A 20,203-nucleotide genomic window follows, 5' to 3' on the forward strand; every position below is an offset into this window, starting at 1 on the left:
GAACTCGCTCTCGCGCAATCCCTATTCTAGCATGCAAAGGCAATGAGACAACCCTAACTTCCTATAACCTCTTGGTCTCAAAGAAGGTGTTTAACCGCTGTACTTAATCCAAATAATCACGCATCAAAACCCTACGGTTGTTCCTACCGCAAACTAACCATAAACACAAAGTCTAGAATCAAACAATGCACCGATCAATCAATACGAAACTAATCAATCAACACACGGGGTTTATGCAATGAATCACTAAAATTTCCAGCCACTAAACACAACCTATTTCATGTCTAAACCAAACTTTACAATAGCAATTCAAGTCTATCAATCAAACAATCCATAAAACCTATCAAACACTAACAAGAATCATCATCCCTAGGTAGAACTAACAAGTTTAGCCTAGCATATTAATTGGACAGCCATGAACATTTAATAAAACCATTAATAAACTCATACCAATCATCTTAACAATTGTCCAACGATCAACAATAATCATAAACACTTCAATCTCTAACACAATTGCAAAACAATTTAACAATTAAGCAAGAAACTAAAAGTTTGATGAACAAAGTAAAAGATGTAAGGATATGGATGTTTCCGGGCAGCTCCTTGGCTGTAAAAACTGATGGTGAATGATCCCGTGGCTTGATTCTTGTGTCTTCTTCCTTCCCTAGCCGTCACACGATCAAAACCTAAGCCGAAAAAACTTTTTTCCTTCTTCCCTCCTTGCTGCCTGGTCCGATTGCGGCTACTGCAGCTTAGGGTTTTTTAATTTTTATTATGTTATAATATAATATGGTCTTGGGCCTCCATGATGCATACGGGTCGGGTCTTGAGCTTTGTCTTGAACTTGTATGCGTAAAAGGCTCGTAGAATGCTCGAAAAGTCCCGGTTTCTTCCTTTCTTTTACCCAAAACCTACAAGATTAATAAAAGTACGAAACCTATCTAAAACGAGTTAAAACATATAAAATATAATATAATACGTAGATAAAACGTGTGGAAAATACGTGTATTTTACAACACATCAGGCTGGGCCACACACACGTGCTACAATGGCAATTACAATGGGAAGCAAGGCTGTAAGGCAGAGCGAATCCGGAAAGATTGCCTCAGTTCGGATTGTTCTCTGTAACTCGGGAACATGAAGTTGGAATCGCTAGTAATCGCGGATCAGCATGCCGCCGTGAATATGGACCCGGGCCTTGTATACACCGCCTGTCACACCCTAGGAATAGGTTTCACCCAAAGCATCGGACCAATGATCACCCATGACTTCTGTGTACCACTAGTGCCACAAAGACTTTTGGTGGTCTTATTGTCGCATACCACGGTGGGGTCTTCGACAGGGGTGAAGTCGTAACAAGGTAGCCGTAGGGAGAACCTGTGGCTGGATTGAATCCTTCGCAATGGAAATTCCCTTCAAGGTGCTTGTTCCACTGGTGGCGGGCGGGCGAAGGGTCCAAAGGACACGTAGCCGGGGGCGAGTCAGAAAATCCAAGAATTCCATTTTCCTTCTTGTTCATCAATCAGAAATCAAGACAAACCGGGCACTACGGCGAGACGTGAAAACACCCGATCCCATTCCGACCTCGATAGGTGGAATCGTCTTGCTCCATATGTACTGAGATTGTTCGGGAGACATGGTCCAAGACCGATACAAGGATGACTTGTGCCTAGGGATGCAATGAATTCTTTTCTTTTTTTCGGTAAGCCGCTCCGCGAGCTAGGATAAAATGATCAGATGCCCCTTTCATTTACAACAACCTTAACCGCACAAGCCTGGGCTAGGCCTACCTCCATCCTTAGAGGAGCCGTATGAGGCAGAAGCTCCATGTACTGTTTTGAAGCCGAGCCTTTTCAGCAATGTGGCCTAGGGCTTGATATGATGATTGGTTTAGGTAGGGCGGCCGGCCTACTACGGGCACCTGTAGGGATTAGCGTGTGAGACCGCGATCCACAAACTGACGCATGGGACGTAGCCTTCCTAGCTGTATGCAAGCCTACCTTCTTCAGACCATAACGAAGTAACTCAGTGCTCCATACGTGGGAAATGAAAGCAGAATTCGTTCGGATCCTCCGTTCAATATTTTTTTTGCGGTTTCCCTAGAGATCTTTCTCATTAATGCAACCTTCATTTTGCTCACTTATGGAGTTGTCTTTTGTACGTCTAAGAAATTTGATTATCCACCGTTAGTCATTAATGTGGGTTGGCTTGGATTACTTAGTGTTGCGCGCAAGGAGGGCAACTCGCTTTGGGATTCGAATGAGCTATTATCGCCTAGTTCCCTAACCTAACGCGGCATCGGGTTCGGAACACAGGATCCGTAGCATAGGGGCTTAGAATCCTTTTGCCGCCACAAGGCTGTCTAATCGAACGCAGCAGGCTTGAAGACCCCTGGTTCTGGAAGGCACATGAGTCTGAACGCTATGTTGAATGTGCGACCGACACTAGGTAGGTACCTACGTAGGTGAGGCGTCGGTCGGTCCTAGAAACGGCGGCAGCGGCGAGGGGAGTTAACGACCGAACGTGCTACAACCTAGGGATCACCAGGCAGCTCTTTCGCTCTATAGGTATTGGGGGGGGGGGGGCATAGCACAATTCTTCTTGGAAGAGGGTTGGTTTGCCCGGGTGACGGATCCTGCCATAATGTACTCCTACCTATTTGTGCACCGACACCCGAAGTCGAGCATACATACGACGATCTTTATGCGTGAATAGCGGGGAGAAAAGAAAGGGCGGTAGATGATAATGAGAAAAGGTGCCGCGTCTGGGCAGGTGGGCAGAATGGATGAGCGAAATGTGTCATGCCATGGAGTGGGTAATATCTCGAGTATCATGTAAGACAACTAAATGCACCTCGAGGTGCTGCCGAGGAACTGAGGCGCCTTCTCGAGCACATGATAGGTAATTGAGAGATAGAGCTAGCCTATTCGTTATGGGGAATCAATGCTCCGGGCCGAATAGAGCTTACCTACGGCACCTGGCTTTCTCCAGTGCATATTAGCTTAGCTGTGCTTAATAGGCCGGTTTGCCTTCCTTTCTGCCGGCCTCCTTACCTCACCCCCGCTACACTCTCACTCCAAGCTACACCTGCTTAGCAAGATGCATTGCGATTTCCTCTTCTGTGGACGCACCTATGACCCGGGACGTGAAGAGAAAGACTTTTTTCTACGTCAAGCTTTCTCTCTTAAACCCAAAGACGCCCCAAGAAAAGTTCCAACTCTTGGGAAGGTGACATGATCAATAGAACCTTGCTGGATCCGGGCTGGGAGAGGGGCGCCCATTCCTAACCACTTTCGAAAAGGTTCACTCATGCTGGAGGGAGCATCCCCACATAGTGATCGGTCCGCTAGTTCACGCAAATCCGAAGAAGTTATCACGGACGAGCCACATGCAGGGAAACTTGCACGTGTGGTTCCGGCCGTGCTTTCCTGAGGTATCTAATAACCTTGCTTCTACTCGCCGCTGGCGCACCTCTCCTAACTATTGCCCATTTATTCTGGAATAATCTTTTTAGGAGGGACGATTTTACATATTTCTGCCAAATCCTTCTATTATTAAGTACGGCTAGTACCATTTCGATCTTCCGAACAAGAGAGGTTTGATGCTTTTGAATCCATTGTATTAATTCCACTTCCTACTCGCAGTATGCTCTTTATGATCTCGGCTTATGATTCAATTGCCATGTATTTAGCTATTAAGCCTCAAAGTTTATGTTTTTATGTGATCCCAGCATCAAAAAGAAAGTTTGAATTTTCCATGGAAGCCGGCTCGAAATATTTGATCTTAGGTGCATTTTCAATCTTATTGTATGGGTACGACCGGACAACTACCGATATCTATTAATATCTTTTCTTAATGTTGTTGTTAAATATATATCTATCTATATCGTAAACTATCGGATCAAGTATTACTTAGATGTGAAACTTGCGGACCTCATTGGTTTTGATATTGATCTTACGGGGGGAACGAAATCAAAGAATATATAGACTGACTTGTAGAGACCCTTTATGTAGTTGCCTATCTTGGGTGATCGATCTACCTCTTTCCCCATAGCCCAGGGGCTGTGTCTCGATCTCCAATGTGCGAAATCTAAGGGACATTTTCCTATGGAGATTCCCCTTGGTCTAATTCCACGCCTTATGATGAAAGGGGAGTCGGCGTGGCGTAAAGTGAAGATTGGGGGAAGTAGAGAAAAATTACCTTCTGGGGTATCCCGAAGGTGTAACCTTGGCAACAAAAAAGGGGCCCGATACTTCAACTAGAGAAGCAACCTATTGATTCACCAAACGCCGACTCAACGTCACACGTTCTCCAGGTCCGAAGGTATCTAGTACCCAACTACCGACTCCTCCCGGAATTGCGTTATCCTAGCCGAGCCAGGAATGGCTGTTAGTAGACACCCACCTTCACCAGTTAGAGGGCCCCTCTTTAATATATTAAGAAAAGATGTTCACAGGGGCTAGTAAGACTCGGTCATAGGAACTTAGACCACCTACGCGCTGGTGAAAACCACCTCGACTGGATCAGAGTAGACAACAATGTCGAATCAGGCCGCCCCTCGTCTTGAAAGAATTCACACGTGGCTACCATCTTTCACGAAATAAGGGGGGATCTGCAGCTAACTGCTCACGGAAACATCCGACCTATACTATAAGTCGTCTGCCTATTTTTATGATCTCATTTCCTTCTATTCATCATATTTTTGGCTTTGACCCAATCAAGGTAGAAAATGGGGTTGATGATGGTGGCTAAAAAAGAAGGAGAGAGGAGAGCCTTAGGGTACGCTCACTTCTGCATTTTGTTTAGGTTTTTGAGATTCTCAATCGCTTTTTATAGTGGGGAGGAAGAGTACGGGAAGGGAGCGAGACGAAGCCGAGCCACTAGTAGAGTAAGCCCTTCCCACGTTTCAAATGAATTACAGCCTCAACCGGAGAGATCAACCTGCGCCATTGATGTTAGGCCTCGGCGGAAAGTTTTCCGAAACCTATATAATCGAAGGTGGGATCTAGTTTAAGCTGTCAAACAAATGGCCTGGAAAGAATAACCACTAGTAGGGATATAGACGGAGTCTCGATCAGTAAGAGAGTTGTAGATTCGTAGAACAGGATAAGAGCCTTGACTTTCTATTATATTAGTCCAGCACGCTAGCTGCAATCTTTCTAAAGCAAGAAGGGAAGGGAGAAAGTTTACTTTGAGAAAGAAAGGCCTTCTCTTCTATTTTAATTCTAATCAGTGCGTTATTGCTTTGATTTCTCGTTAGCTGTCAATAAGGACGTTTAGGCTTTACTAATATAAGATAAAAAAAGAAAGGTTTCATCAGGGTGCGAAGGTTTGGAACCTTATACAAACAAAGAGCGCTTTCTTCCAAATGACAACTGCCTCTTCCTGCTGCGAGGCCTTGCACGAAACCAAACCACCCCTCGCCCGCTCAAGTACCATTTGCTTCGCAGGTAGGCCCACTTAGGTTAGAGGGGTATTGTCCCTCAGTTCTTCTGCAACACCCATTAATTTTCGGTTCAAAGATTTAAAGCTTGTAAAGTATGTATATTTCTCGGGAGTTATCCGGCATGCCCCGTTGACCTTATCATTCTCCCGGTACGTTAAATCATTTAAATTTTCTTTCAAGTTGTCATATCCTTCAACTTGGAGGGGCTAGGATGAAACATTTTATATTATAACATAAAACATAAAACTTTAACCTTTCCCCCCTTCCTTGTTTCAGCGGCCGCAAGCAGCAACCCCACTCCCACCTCCGATTTTATTTTTTCCAGCTTGATTCCGGGTGTGAATCCATAATTCAAGGTTAGTACCACGTCCCTACAAGTCTTTTACACTTTAATTGGTCATTATAATCCGCGTATTGATCGATAAATGGCTTGTTTTAGGCTAACCGGGTGGCTGTCCAATTGAGCAATTCCGGGACTGTTTTGATGGAGGTTTTTGCACCAACATCTTCCTAGGTATATCTAGTAAAACATACTTTAAGATTATGCACATTGGTGTTAGTTTGATTGGTCAACTAGTTGTAGTTTGAAAGATAGTTTTTGGTTGGCTAGAATGGTAGATTGTTGCGTTTAACGCGAGGGATGAAGTAAGTGATGACCAATTCAGTTCGGATAGCTTCGGTTTAATATACGGGCTATTGGAAAATGATTTTTTATAAGTATTGGGGCTGAATTGGTTGTCGCTTACTCAACGGGTCGGTACAACGCGCATTTGCATTTGTTGAATAGTTGGTGCGTTGTACTTGCGAGTTACCGACCCATTTGACTCGTGTAGCGTCATGTGGACTTGTTGGCTATGAATTTTTCATATTGGGTCCACACGGGGCTGAGTTGGATGTTAATTGCCTAAACGACTCTTAAACACGCGTGTTAGTATCACCTAGTGCTTCCGGGGGTAATTTGGGAATTCTTTACTCCTGGGAGTATCTATGGGTCGTTTTGGTAAACTTAAGGCCCCGGGGGGCTGTTATGATTGAGTTTGATGAGGTCGAGGCTTTAGGTAACTCGAACCATGTTAGAACGTCTCGTAGGATAAACGAGTCCTTTCGATGTCGTTAGAAATGTTTGTATGTAAACCGACAGGCGTTTGAATTCTGGGGATACTTAGGGGTCCTCTAGCTTGTGGTGAAATCGTGCCTTGTGTCAGGTGAGTTCATGATGCCCCTTTTTACTCTTTTTAAGTTTTTGGGCTAGCATGCACACCTAAGCGATTTTGCTTGATGAACCGTTTAAATTATTTTGTATGGGCTTACTTGTATAGGGTAGGCCTTTGGATGATGTTATTGTATGTTTGTACGTATGTTTGTACATATATTATTGTATGGCCAATAATTGGCGATGTTATTTAGTTGTTATCGACTAAGGATGTTTACGTATGCCTACTTTGTGTTTGCATACGTTGTATCCCGTTTTATTTAAAACTCTTGGAATGATTACGATTATTATTATTTTGGATGTCAATTATTAAAACTTGAACTCACTCAGCTCAAGCTAACTTTGTGTGCATGTTAGTGTGAGTTTCAGGTTAGGAGGAGGAAGCATTACCGCTTGGACGTGCACGAATCTACTTGGACGGTGGAGGGCATACTTAGTCGGAAGTTTTAATAATGAACATTTTCTTTTAAAGTTTTATTAAATACATTGAAATTTGGTTTTGGGCAAAATTCCCGGGTTTTGGGAACTTGTTTTAATAATTATGATTTTCCGCTGAATTGTACTTTGAATTGGTTATTTTAATGGAATGAACTATTTTTGAGTTTAAGTATTTTTGCAAGTATTTTGTATGAATACCAACTGTAGGATTCCCGAGATTCGGGGTCTTACAAGTTGGTATAAAAGACAAGGTTTGAGGGATCCGAGCATCCCCGAATGCTTGGACTCGAACTATAAAGGAAAAGACTAGTATGCCCACCGCGAGTAGCTGCACGCCAAGAGGTAAGTTTGATTGTTAGTCATTCCCTTGAATTTTAAAGTTTCCAGTATGTGATTAATTGTTTAAGTTTAAGATAGAAGGTTAATGTGGTTAGGGGCAGGGGGTGATTAGGACGGGCGGGTAAAGTAAACGACTAATTACACCTGATCAACGTCATTAGCAGTCTACCCTTACCTTACATGTTCTAAATGCCACTTGTAGTTGACCGTATTAAAATTATGTCTTTGTAGGGATAAGTCATGGTTAATACTCGTGCAGCTTTGAAAAGCCATCCTAGTGTTCGTGGTCGTGGTCGTAAGCCACGTGCCGAAACCGAGAGTGAGATCCCTACCCCCCAGCAGGAAGAAACCCCGATTCATGAGGAGGGAGATAACCCTGCCTTAGATCCTGCTATGCGCGCGACAATCGCGGATGTGGTTTATCAGGTTCTCCATAGCGCCATTCCCGATATCATTGCTGAGGCCGTTAGATCCATGGAGGAATCATTGATTGGTAAGAGTTCGGATAAGGAAAGGAAGGGTAAGGAGACACAGGTCGAGGACGAGGAGGAGGAGGTGTATGTGCCGAGTGGGGATGAAGACGATGTGCAGACTATTAGTGTATCTTCCCGGAGTTGTTCGTATGGAGACTTTAAGAAGTGTAACCCTCCTTCTTTCGATGGTACTAAGGATACGTTGGTAGCACATCAATGGGTGAGGGAGATGGAGGCCGTTCTGAGAGTTAGCAAGTGTAGGGGGGATGACATGGTGACCTATGCTGCTGCTTCGTTTCGTTCCGAGGCACTATGTTGGTGGGATAATCTGGCGCAGGCCATGGGTGATCGTTCGATTAGGAGGATGACCTTGGATGCGTTGAAGAAATTGGTTCTTTGTCAGTTAAGTCCTCCACATGAATTGGATAAGATTGAACAGGAATTCTTGACCTTGGAGGCGGGTAGTATGACGCATCGGGAGTATACCACAAAGTTTAATTAGATGGCTCGATTATGTCCCGATTTGGTTACTCCTGAAGGTAGGAGGATTAAGAAGTATGTGAAGGGTCTTCCGATGGATGTTCTTAGGGGTGTGGTGACCACAGTCATGAGCTCGTTTCACTCAGTTGTTACCCTAGCAGGCACATTGTATGATCATAGGGAGAAGTTACCGCGCGACCAAGACTAGGAAAACATGGAACTCAAATTCATACGGTAGGCGGCCTGGGGGAAGCAATTTTAATTCATCTGAGAAGTGGGTAAAAACTGAGACATCAGAATTTAAGAGGGATGCGGCGGTTGGTAATTGAAAGAAGTACGGGAAACCACACAAGGGGGAATATAAGATTGGGTCTGGTTCCTGTTTTCGATGTGATAAGGTTGGACACCCCCATTTCGAGTGTCCGACGTTGACTTGTTTCCGTTGTAAGGCTGCCGGCCACTTGGCATCAAACTATCCTACCAGCAAGGCGGGGAGGGGGGGGGGGGTCCGGTCAGGGGACTTCCTCGAGGGGCCTTCAACATCTCCAAGAGAGAGACAAAGGATGATGCGGACATTGTTTCAGGTACTTTTTCCTTATTCATCTTTTATTCCACCGTTATAATTTCTCATCCTTTCGGAATCGTATGTGTGAATGTGTAGCTAAGTAGTAGTTAAATATTATCCCAGGTACCTTTTTACTTGATGAATTACAGGCATCAGTCTTATTTGATTCGGGTGCCAGAGGAAGTTTTGTGTCTACCGCTTTCTGTTCCTCGTTGAATAAATCAACCGAGCGCGTAGTCGATGTGTTTGAGGTTGAGGTCTCCATAGGAAAGTCCGTTTCCGTTTCTAGGGCTATCCAGGGTTGTTCCATCGAGTTTTCTGGGTATAGATTTCCGGTGTGGCTATACTTGATGCCGCTTAGTTGTTTCGATATAGTGCTTGGGATGGATTGGCTCGCAAGTGTTGATGCTCAGATCGTTTGTGGTCAAAAACTTGTACGTCTAAGGGCCCCGGATGGGACCCAAATTACGGTTTTTGGTGATCGGAATGGTGCGGCGCCACATATCATATCTATGCTTAAGCCGGGAAGATTGATGCAGCGGGGTTTCGGGGCGTATCTGGCGTATGCTATAAGCGTAAAAACCGAGGTGGCTACCATTGGTGATGTTCCTATTGTTCGGGATTTCCTGGATGTATTTCTAGATGATTTGTCAGATGTGCCGCCGGATCGCGAGGTCGAGTTCCAGATAGACCTTGTGCCGGGCGCAAAACCCGTTGCTTGAGCCCCTTAGCGTCTAGCACCGAATGAAATGAAAGAACTTATGGCTCAATTGGAAGACTTGCTCAACAAGGGCTTCATTCGACCGAGCATCTCATCTTGGGGCGCCCCGGTCCTATTCGTCAAGAAGAAGGACGGTAGCATGCGAATGTGCATTGACTACCGTGAATTGAATAAACTCACTGTGAAAAACTGGTACCCTCTACCAAGGATCGACGACTTATTTGATCAGCTCCAAGGAGCTAGTTGGTTCTCGAAGATTGACCTTAGGTCTGGGTTTCATCAGTTGAAATTCGGGAGGAGGATATCCCTAAGACTGCCTTCCGCACTCGTTATGGGCATTATGAATTCCTCGTGATGTCATTCGGTTTGACCAACGCACCGGCTGCGTTCATGGATCTTATGAACCAGGTGTGTAGGCCGATGCTCGATCGTTCGGTTATTGTGTTCACCGAAGACATTCTTGTGTATTCCAAAAGCGAATCCGATCACGCCAGTCATCTCATGAAAGTTTTGGAAGCTCCGCGAAAGAACAAGTTGTATGCGAAATTTTCTAAGTGTTCTTTTTGGTTACGCGAGGTTCAGTTCTTGGGTCATGTTATTAACCCAAGTGGTATTTTGGTTGACTCTGCAAAGGTGGAAGCCGTAAACGAATGGGAATCTCTTAAGTCTTCGTCCGAAACTCGTAGTTTTCTGGGCTTGGCAAGGTATTACAGCCGCTTTATTCCCGACTTCTTGAAGATTGCATCTTCATTGACCAAGTTGACCAAGAAGAGCGTTAAGTTTGTTTGGGGTACTGAGCCGGAGGAGGCTTTTCTCGAATTAAAGAACAGGTTGACGCATGCCCCGATTTTTGCTTTACCCGATGGCACTGATGATCTGGTTGTTTATTCCGATGCCTCTTATAAGGGGCTTGGGTGTGTTCTGATGCAGCAGGGCCGAGTCATAGCTTATGCCTCGCGGCAGTTAAAGCCTCATGAGGTGAATTATCATACTCACGATTTGGAGCTGGCGGTTGTTGTGTTTGCGCTTAAGTTGTGGCAACATTATTTGTACGGTGTCCCTTGTGTTATCTATACCGATCATAAGAGCTTAAAATATTTCTTCGAGCAAGAGGAATTGAAAATGCGTCAGCGTCGGTGGCTGGAGTTGATTAAGGATTACGAGTGGTAGATTATGTTCCATCCCAGTAAGGCTAACGTGGTAGCCGACGCGTTGAGCCGGAAGGAGAGACCGAAACCTATTCGTGTGAAATCTTACCATCTTATTCTTAAAGTCGATATTTTGAGTCAGATAGCCAACGTTCAGAACGAAGCCTTATAGGTGGAATGGATTTTGTCACAGCGTATTTGGGGACAAGAAAAGTTGTTGGAAGACCTCGGTGATGGGGTGAAGTATAAGGATGGGCGTTTATGGGTACCCAGGTACGGGGGATTCAGAGGTAAAATATTGGATGAGGCACACAAGTCGCGCTATTCGGTTCATCCGGGCGCGACCAAGATGTACCAAGACCTGAAGATAAATTATTGGTGGCCTGCGATGAAGTATAAGGTGGCTCAGTACGTGAGTAAGTGTTTGACGTGTGTCTGCAAGTTAAGGCCTAGCACCAACAGCCTTTCGGGTAACTTCGACCCTTGGAAATACCTGAGTGGAAGTGGGAGCATCTTACGATGGATTTTGTGACTAAACTGCCTCGTACTCCTAGGGGTAGTTATGACACCATTTGGGTAATCATTGATAGATTGACCAAGAGCGCTAATTTCTTGCCAATTTGAGAGACTTTTAATTCTGAGCAGCTGGCCGATGTGTTTATTTGTGAGATCGTTTCTAGGCATGGGGTGCCGGTATCTATTGTTTCGGATAGGGATACGCGTTATACCTCCAGGTTTTGGAAGAAGTTTCATGAGGAGATGGGTACCAAACTTCTCATTAGTACCGCTTATCACCCGCAGATGAATGGTCAATCCGAGAGGACCATTCAGACTCTCGAGGATATGTTGCGAGCTTGCGTAATTGATTTTTGTGGTAGTTGGGATCGTCACTTACCGTTAGTCGAGTTTTCTTATAATAACAGTTACCACGCCACGATTGAAATGCCACCGTTTGAGATGTTGTATGGCAGGAGGTGTAGGACTCCGGTCTGTTGGGGTTCCATTGGTCAGAAACAGTTGGGTAGTTTGGAGGTGGTTGAGGCTACGACTGAGAAGCTCGATAAGATTAAGGCTTTTATGAAGGCCACTCAGGATTGTCAAAAGTCCTACGCGGACAAAAGGCGGAGGCCTATTTTGTTTGAGACTGGTGATAGAGTTATGCTAAATGTTTCTCCTTGGAATGGTATTATTCGTTTTCGTAAGAGGGGGAAGCTTAGTCTGAGGTTCATTGGTCCATCTTTATTCCATTTCATATATGTTTGAGGATCCGCATAGCCCTCGATTTATGTGTTATTTATCCATTCCTACTTTTTTTATGCCAATGTTGGTGACAGGAGATAACTCTATTCAATTTTTCCTGGGATGGGAGGGAGTAGGTCTTGCTTCTTATTTCTTAATTCATTTCTGGTTTACACGAATTCGGGCAAATAAAGCAGCTATAAAAGCTATGCTTGTCAATTGAGTAGGTGATTTTGGATTAGCTCTTAGGATTTCGGGTTGTTTTACTCTCTTTCAAACAGTAGACTTTTCCACCATTTTTGCTTGTGCTAGTGTCCCCAGAAATTCTTGGATTTCTCACAATATGAGATTGAATGCCATAACTCTTATTTGTATTTTACTTCTTATTGATGCTACTAGGAAATCTGCACAGATGGGATCGCATACTAGGTCGCCTGATGCTATGGAGGGTCCCACTCCAGTATCCACTTTGATTCATGCAGCTACTATGGTAATAGCTGGCATTTTCATGATAGAAAGGTGCCCCCCTTTATTTGAATACCCACATATGGCTTTGATTGTTATTACTTTTACAGGAGCTATGACGTCATTCCTTGCGGCAACCACTGGAATATTACAGAACGATCTAAAGAGGGTCATAGCTTATTCAACTTGCAGTCAATTAGGCTATATGATATTTGCTTGCGGCATCTCTAACTTTTCGGTTAGCGTATTTCACTTAATGAATCACGCCTTTTTCAAAGCATTACTATTCCTGAGTGCAGGTTCGGTGATTCATACCATGTCGGATGAGCAAGATATGCGGAAGATGGGAGGGCTTTCCTCCTCATTCCCTTTTACCTATGCCATGATGCTCATGGGCAGCTTATCTCTAATCGGATTTCCTTTTCCAACTGGATTTTATTCCAAAGATGTGATCTTAGAGCTCTCTTACACTAAGTATACCATCAATGGGAACTTTGCTTTCTGGTTGGGAAGCGTCTCTGTCCTTTTCACTTCTTATTACTCTTTTCGTTCACTTTTTCTAACATTTCTAGGACCAACTAATTCATTCGGATGAGACATCTTACGATGTCATGATGCGCCCATTCCTATGGCCATTCCTTTAATACTTCTGGCTCTCGGGAGTCTCTTTGTAGGATACTTGGCCAAAGTGTGACTTGTTAGCCCATAAGTAAGTACTGTGACGAAGCGGTTGTTGCTCACCCGACACGATTGTACGAGGTCACAATTCACCCAACACGATCATCCGGGTGTGAACAAGAATTGGGGATCGGATGCTGAGCGAAATTCCCGCCAATGGCTAAGATGTTCAGTCGACTCCCTCCCCCTTTGTGGGGGGACCAGACCCCTACGAAGTGAGCAGAAAAGGGAGGATGAAAGAGGCCCTGGCAAACCGTCATAATTAGTGAACAAGTGTAAGCTTCGCTGCACGACAGTATGGAGTACTGACCACACCGAGAGATAGGCCTGAAGCGAAGGACGGGAACGAGCGGAATCAATGTGTTCCAATTTTTGGCCTTGCACTGACCATCCAATGGACCATGGACTAAACGGACACTGCCTGAAAGGACTATGTCCATGGGACCGCCGGACCACCCCCCACAAGGTACATCTTACGCCTATGGGCCGCTATAACTATCTAAGAATACACTCGAAACTAGAAGGATAAAAGGTGGATTGCCGAGCTACAAGTTCTATGAGACAGAAGCAGGATTCTCTAAAAAGCCAAGGTCGTGGGTGGCCAAGAGGGCCTACTTGGAGACTTGGGAACTCAGCAGGAAATGCGAAGGTTGCTTAAAGCCGGTTGGCCGATAGGCGAAAGTGAATAAAATAGTTCTTATCTGAGTAGGCTCATAACATAATAAGGAATACCCTAACCCTGGGAACCGGGGCCTGGCTATCCTTCATTTGCGGTCGACGCTCCGGCAAAGTGTGTCGTGCTTGATTCATAAGATTCTAAAGTAGACCGCGTATATTCTTTCACTTAGCCTGCCTCTCTCGTGACTTTCCGGACCAACCAACCCGAAGCTGTCCTCGCATGTCTCTCTGAATTTTGGAAGACCCGGAGCTACAAGTCCTTAGAGGAATTCCACTTTTTCGGCACGACTCTTTCTATTTCCGCGCTGACATTTGAGTTGTCTCTCTTTCTTTCTTTCAATCAACACACTCGAGGCAGATAACTCCAAGGACCCCCGGAGCTGAATAGACGTAAGAAAGCTGCCTGAAAAAAGGCAAGGTGCACCTTGGATTGAACTTGACGAATTGCGTTTTGCCAGATATCTTTTTTTGTAAAAAGATTCCCCTTTGGTAATTCAAAATAAAAAAATCTAAACGAAATACTAAATAAAGGCGCATACGCGGGAAGGGCCTTACTACTTCTTCATTCAGGGGGGGGGATACCAGCCTCATTACTTCCTACTGGGCGAGAGGTGCACCTAACCCACCTACCCACTCATCATTCACGGTGTTCAGCTGACTTGCACTGATGGACCCCTTTTGTATTGGAATTAGGCACCCTTCTTTTGACTGTTGTTAACTAATCTCTTCAATGTTAGATTCTACTCTATGTTAGAACATTTCTGTGAATGCTATTCTGATCAAAGTGGTCTTATACAGCGTCCCGTGCTAGGAAGCATTACTCCTCTTTTCATTCCAAATTCAAGAATACGACCGATACGATTGATTAGTCTGTGCGCCTCTCTTATTACTTTTTTGTATTCCCCTGTTCTTCAGATTCAATTCGATCCTTCTACGGCCAAATCTCAATTTGTGGAAAGCCTTCGATGGCTTCCTTATGAAAACAACCATTTTTATTTGGGTATAGACGGTATCTCTTTATTCTACATGATATTGACCACATTTCTGATCCCTATTTGCATTTTAGTGGGTTGGTCTGGTATGAGAAGTTATGGGAAAGAGTATATTACAACATCTCTAATTGGAGAATTTTCTAATGATCGTCGTGTTCTGCATGCTGGATCCTCTACTATTCTATGTTCTTCCCGAAAATGTGCTAATCCCTTTGTTGTGCAGAGCTGAGCATCTTATATTCGCTGGGATAAAGCTTTTCCTCTGCAGGGGCCTTGTGCAGTAAACCCCCTACGGGCGGTCGTCCGTCGTCATAAAGTATTCCTCGCGAAGCTTTCGGGAGAGGGGTAGTTTTGTGTGTAAGCTTAGCATTTCTGGTAGAACCCGCCCAACCCAACTAAGAAGAACCGAACCTGACAAACACATCTTTTTCCTTTGGAGAGGGTAGTCTGAGTAGTGGGTAACTCGTAGGACCTCGACCCGCCTACTCGGGTCTTGTATGGATATGCAGGAAGGGGGCTCCTAGGTGTGTGTAAGGGTTGTGTTTGTTCGCGAGAATGGATTACTCGCCAAGTCAGTTTAGGGGGTGTGGACACACTTGCGTGAATATAAAGAAAGCTCCCTTAACTGAAACTGACTATGATATTCTTTTTGCGCCCAGTTCCCTAACCTAATGCGGCACCGGGGGGATCTGCTGTGTCCTCTACATTCGCTTCGTCCTCCGCTTTTGATCCCCTATTTAGAGAGTCGTGAAAGAACCTACCTTAGGTTTAGACGTATTGGTTTCAGTGAAAAGCCAAAAAGGGAAGAACTCCTTCTCAATCCCATTCGTATCATGTCTACTTCTTTACTATGGATCATGTCTTCGGAGGCTAATGTCGGTGAATCGGTTAATATGACATAGATCGGAGAATGGTTAAATACTTCTTTGGGAAAGAACTCCTTGCTAACTGTTCAACTTTCGACCAGGGCAGCAGCTCCCTCTTGCACAACTCTTGACTAGCTGTTTAGGCATGTGTTCACAAAAACCTTCTCTTAAATTGACAAACATTGATCAGTTTGACTACAGTTAAATCAAGCATAAGTTTAAGGTGAAAAGAGATCAAATTTCAGTTCTTATCCTTTCAAAACAATTTCCTTAATAGAAAGATCTCAACTTGGGATCATATTGATCAAATCACTTCACAACACTTCATGTTCAGCATTATTTTGACTCAAGTAAGGTTAATAGTAGGTATTGTGTACTTAGCATGATTTTCATTGCTTTTGTGATATGATTAAAGTTCAATTTATGCGTAAGAAGTGAAAGGACCCCACTTTGGACTTAAGATGTTCCATATATCTTCTCAAGGCTTATTTGCCTTTCCCCAAGTCACCCCAAATTGACTTCAACCCCCTAACGAATGGTCAAAACTTTGATGCATTTGAACAGTTCTTAAAAATATTAAAAAAAAAACACAAACTTTAATGTTGAATGTTGGACTTACAAGCCAATCCGGATTTACATGCCTTGCATTCAACGTGTTTAGGACTTATTTTGATGCCCCGCCTCTGTAGTTCTAAATAACCCCTTTAAGTTTGTTTAATTTGATAGACTTAACAATATATTGATAGTTTTTTTTAATTAAAGTTATTTGCTAATTTAACTGTTCATAAAAAAAACTTCATTTTGGGTTGACCAAACACCAATAGACATGTGTATGGCTAGATAATTACCTTTCTACCCATCATTTGAAGAGATGTATATTGAAACATACTTGTATCTTCAAATGTATATTCACATCAAACTTATCATGTATATTATGTTTATATCACTCAAGCTTTTACAAATCATGGAAAGCTACCATACTTATCAATGACTGTACTTAAAGCCTTTTTAGCCTATCAAATCCATGAGTTAATTGACTTAACCAATTTTCTATCATTCCCAAATACGTTGAATTCAATTTCCATTTAAAAACTTTTAAGCTTCTATAAAGCTTTGAACTGAATAATCTTATCATGCTTTTTGCTATCACCAAAAACAGTTTGCAATTGTCAAAACCTTTTATCTGTTTGAAAAATTAGTTTTTAATTTTCCAATTGATTCAAAACCCAAAGCATATTTTCATTTTAATACAAAACTCTCTTTTGAAAAATATTCATTTTGGTTCACAATCAGTGAAACACATTCAATCTTTCACACAAATACATTCACTATGGGTGAATGATAGTCACTTAAGCACATAAGACAGACTCATACTACCTTTTGATCAATTCGTATTAGTGATTCATGTTATTAAACTCAGGCAGATACTATGATCAAACAAGCATTCAACTTCACACATGCAATCACAATTTCATAATCATTAGGCAATTAATCACACACCTCAATTCATTCAACATGCAATCATGCAAAGTAGTCAGCTCAGAAGACAATTTCACACATTCAAAAACATATCAAACACTTAACAGTTATATAGTCACTTAAGCATAAAACACAAATCATTAATCAGACTTCATCTGCATCTACCATTCCTAAGGACTTTAATAGAAAGTTGAATCTGGTTTTATCCAGAGGTTTGGTGAACAAGTCAGCCAAGTTATCAGTTGTTTCAACTCTTCTCATTTCTATTAAACCCTTTTCATTACAGCCTCTAATGAAATGATGTTTGATTTCAATGTGTTTTGTTTTTGAGTGTTAAACAGGATTTTTCACAATGAACATTGCAGCAGTATTATCAATAAGAATAGGATTTTTTAGAAAGTTCAAACCGTATTCCAGTAGTTGGTTTTGAATCCAAAGAACCTGTGCACAGCAAGCAGATGCGGCAATGTACTCAGCTTTAGCAGTTGAGATTGAGACTGTTGTTTGCTTCTTGCACTACCAAGACACCAATTTATTTCCCAAAAATGACATCCACCAGATGTGGATTTCCCTCTCATATTACACCCATCTGTTGGAGTCGGTATGCCCAAGACACATATTATAATTGATGTGGCTAGTATGTCATGATCCAAGTCGGGTCATACCCAATAACAAGCTAGACAAACACCAATTATATTTGTTTATAAATGATATGATCATAAGTAAATAAATATTGACACTTATGTTATTTAGAAAGGGGTTTCTAAATACAATGTATTTGTGAAATAAATAAATCATATGGATGATTTATATTTTGAGAGAGAACATTCCATAGTGTTATTTAAGATGGTTAAATAACAATATGTGAAAAATGGTTACCTTTTAATTGACATATAATGTGAAAAATGGTATAAGTTATAACATATATATGTATAAATGGAAAGTTGTATAAAAAATAATAATAAGAAGAATGAGAAAGGAAGGGCCCCCCCCCCCTTTTCTTTCACTTCCATTATTTTATTATTATCTCCAAGGTAGTGGGGTATGCAAAGGTTTAAATTGGTACTAGTGGGTGGTGCCTTTTATGACTATTTTTCAATCTTCTCTTATATACAACTCATAACACAAGTAACAACACAAGAACACTAGAGGAAAAATCCTCTACTCTCTCTTCCTCTCTTTGGACGGCCAAGAGCAAAGGAACCAATGAGTGTTGTCAAGTGCTACTAAATCCTAGCTACAAGTGGTGTTTGTTGGAAAGCTTGGGGTATGCTAGCTTGAGGAGCTTCATATTCAAGTTCTTGCCTTCTTCATCATCATCTCCTTCCTCTTCCTTGGATTTGAAAGGTAGCTTTAACATGCATGGACTTATAGTGACATGCATGTGTTTGATAGTATGTATTTCGTATTTGGATCCGGGCTTGGATTTTTCATGTGTAAAATAGGTTTTATACATTTGAAATTAACAAGATTTAAAACTAATTTCTGCTGCGTTTTTCATAAAATTGGGATTTTATGACTTTATAATCTTGTTAAAACCCAACAATGGCATCAAGAGCCGCTTATACGGATACATGCTTTATTAGACCCAAAAATTTTCGGGTTTATGGTGGGGTTTTACCATATGGCCGAAAATTTTGGGGGTTTTGGTTACCTCATGGTTTTTCAAGGTTATACTTTACATGCATGTGGTAATCTTGAAAAACTAAGTCATTTGGATGATTGATTGTGTTGTTTGGACAAAACCCGAAACTTTCGGTTTTGTCAAGTTTGGCCGAAAGTTTCAAGGGTCAAAGCGGAACCATTTGGGTCTTGTGTTATTGCATATTTGGATATGTAATAAAAGTTCATAACCTAGCCATGGCCTTGTGCTTGGTTGAATGTATGTGTTGATTGTTGTTCATTCAAGTGGTTGTTTGTACATTCGATATGGTTGTAATATTTATTTGGGTTTGTAATATATTTATTCTTTCAATTGGTTTGTAATAATAAGTAGATTAGGTGCATTTCTTTTACTAGAAAAATGTATTAGGATATGTTTAGTAAAAGAAGATGCAAGGAAGAGAGCCCAAATAAAATGATGGAGACCATAACACGAGGGGTGAACACTTGGAGCATTTGGATGCGGGGTCAAGTGGGAGTTCACCGACACAAGCACATCTCCTTTTGAGTCCCTTAGGAGAGACCTTTTGACACACTTGTCTTCGATCAACAAGTGTAGTCAATATTATGATGCTATGGTTATGAACATGTGGTTGTATGCATTTTATGCTTGCATGGTTGATTTACTTTTGTTTGTATGTTTTTACAATTTGGATTGTTAACTACTTAAATCAACAACTAGCATAAAATTGGTTCCTTTGTAATCATTAGGTAATAAAAATTGGTTTTATTAATGGCTAATGATTTCGTAATAAAATGGGTTTTATTAATAGGAACTTTGAAAAATGGGTTTTTCAACTAAGTACCATACATTTGAATGCATGCAAATGAAAGGTACAAAAAGGTTTTCCAATCTAGAATTTTGAAAACTAAAATCCCTTTTATAAAATAAGTTGAACACCATCCTTTTATACGACACTCGAATCACTTGGGAACTCGGTGTGGGATAAGGTCACCTAACCGCATTAGAGGAAACTTGTTAGTTTGAGGTGGGTTTGCCATATTTGTGGGATAAAGGTCACCTAACCACTTTAATGTGTAAACTCACACGTGTGTGTAAGTAGGACGACTTAAATTGGAAACCATGTGAATAGGGTCACCGAAGCATGGTGTAAAAAGGTGTTGATGGGATTAAACATGCCAACTAAACATAAGATGTTTAAACGATCCCATAAAACTAGAAGTTGCAAAAGGTTGCAATCGTCAAACGTTGACTACTTTGTTAATTTAAATAGTAGGATAATGGTCACCTAACTACTTTTTGAATGTAACGTTGGGTTCTCGATTTTAATCATTAATTGTCTTGGAGACATAAAGGGTA

The 20,203-nt window shown here is 42.2% G+C and overlaps 2 pseudogenes; both read left to right on the forward strand.

The window, feature by feature from the left end:
• Positions 1 to 948: 948 nt before the first annotated feature.
• LOC143563349 (18S ribosomal RNA) lies at positions 949 to 1,386 on the forward strand (annotated as a pseudogene).
• A 6,290-nt stretch (positions 1,387 to 7,676) lies between these two features.
• Positions 7,677 to 13,288, forward strand: LOC143563347 (NADH-ubiquinone oxidoreductase chain 5 pseudogene; annotated as a pseudogene).
• The last annotated feature ends 6,915 nt before the right edge of the window (positions 13,289 to 20,203 follow it).

Source organism: Bidens hawaiensis, unplaced genomic scaffold (assembly GCF_021521415.1).
Source record: "Bidens hawaiensis isolate Kalapana, Puna unplaced genomic scaffold, B.hawaiensis_p1.1 tig00021364_1, whole genome shotgun sequence".
Classification (NCBI taxonomy): Eukaryota; Viridiplantae; Streptophyta; class Magnoliopsida; order Asterales; family Asteraceae; genus Bidens; species Bidens hawaiensis.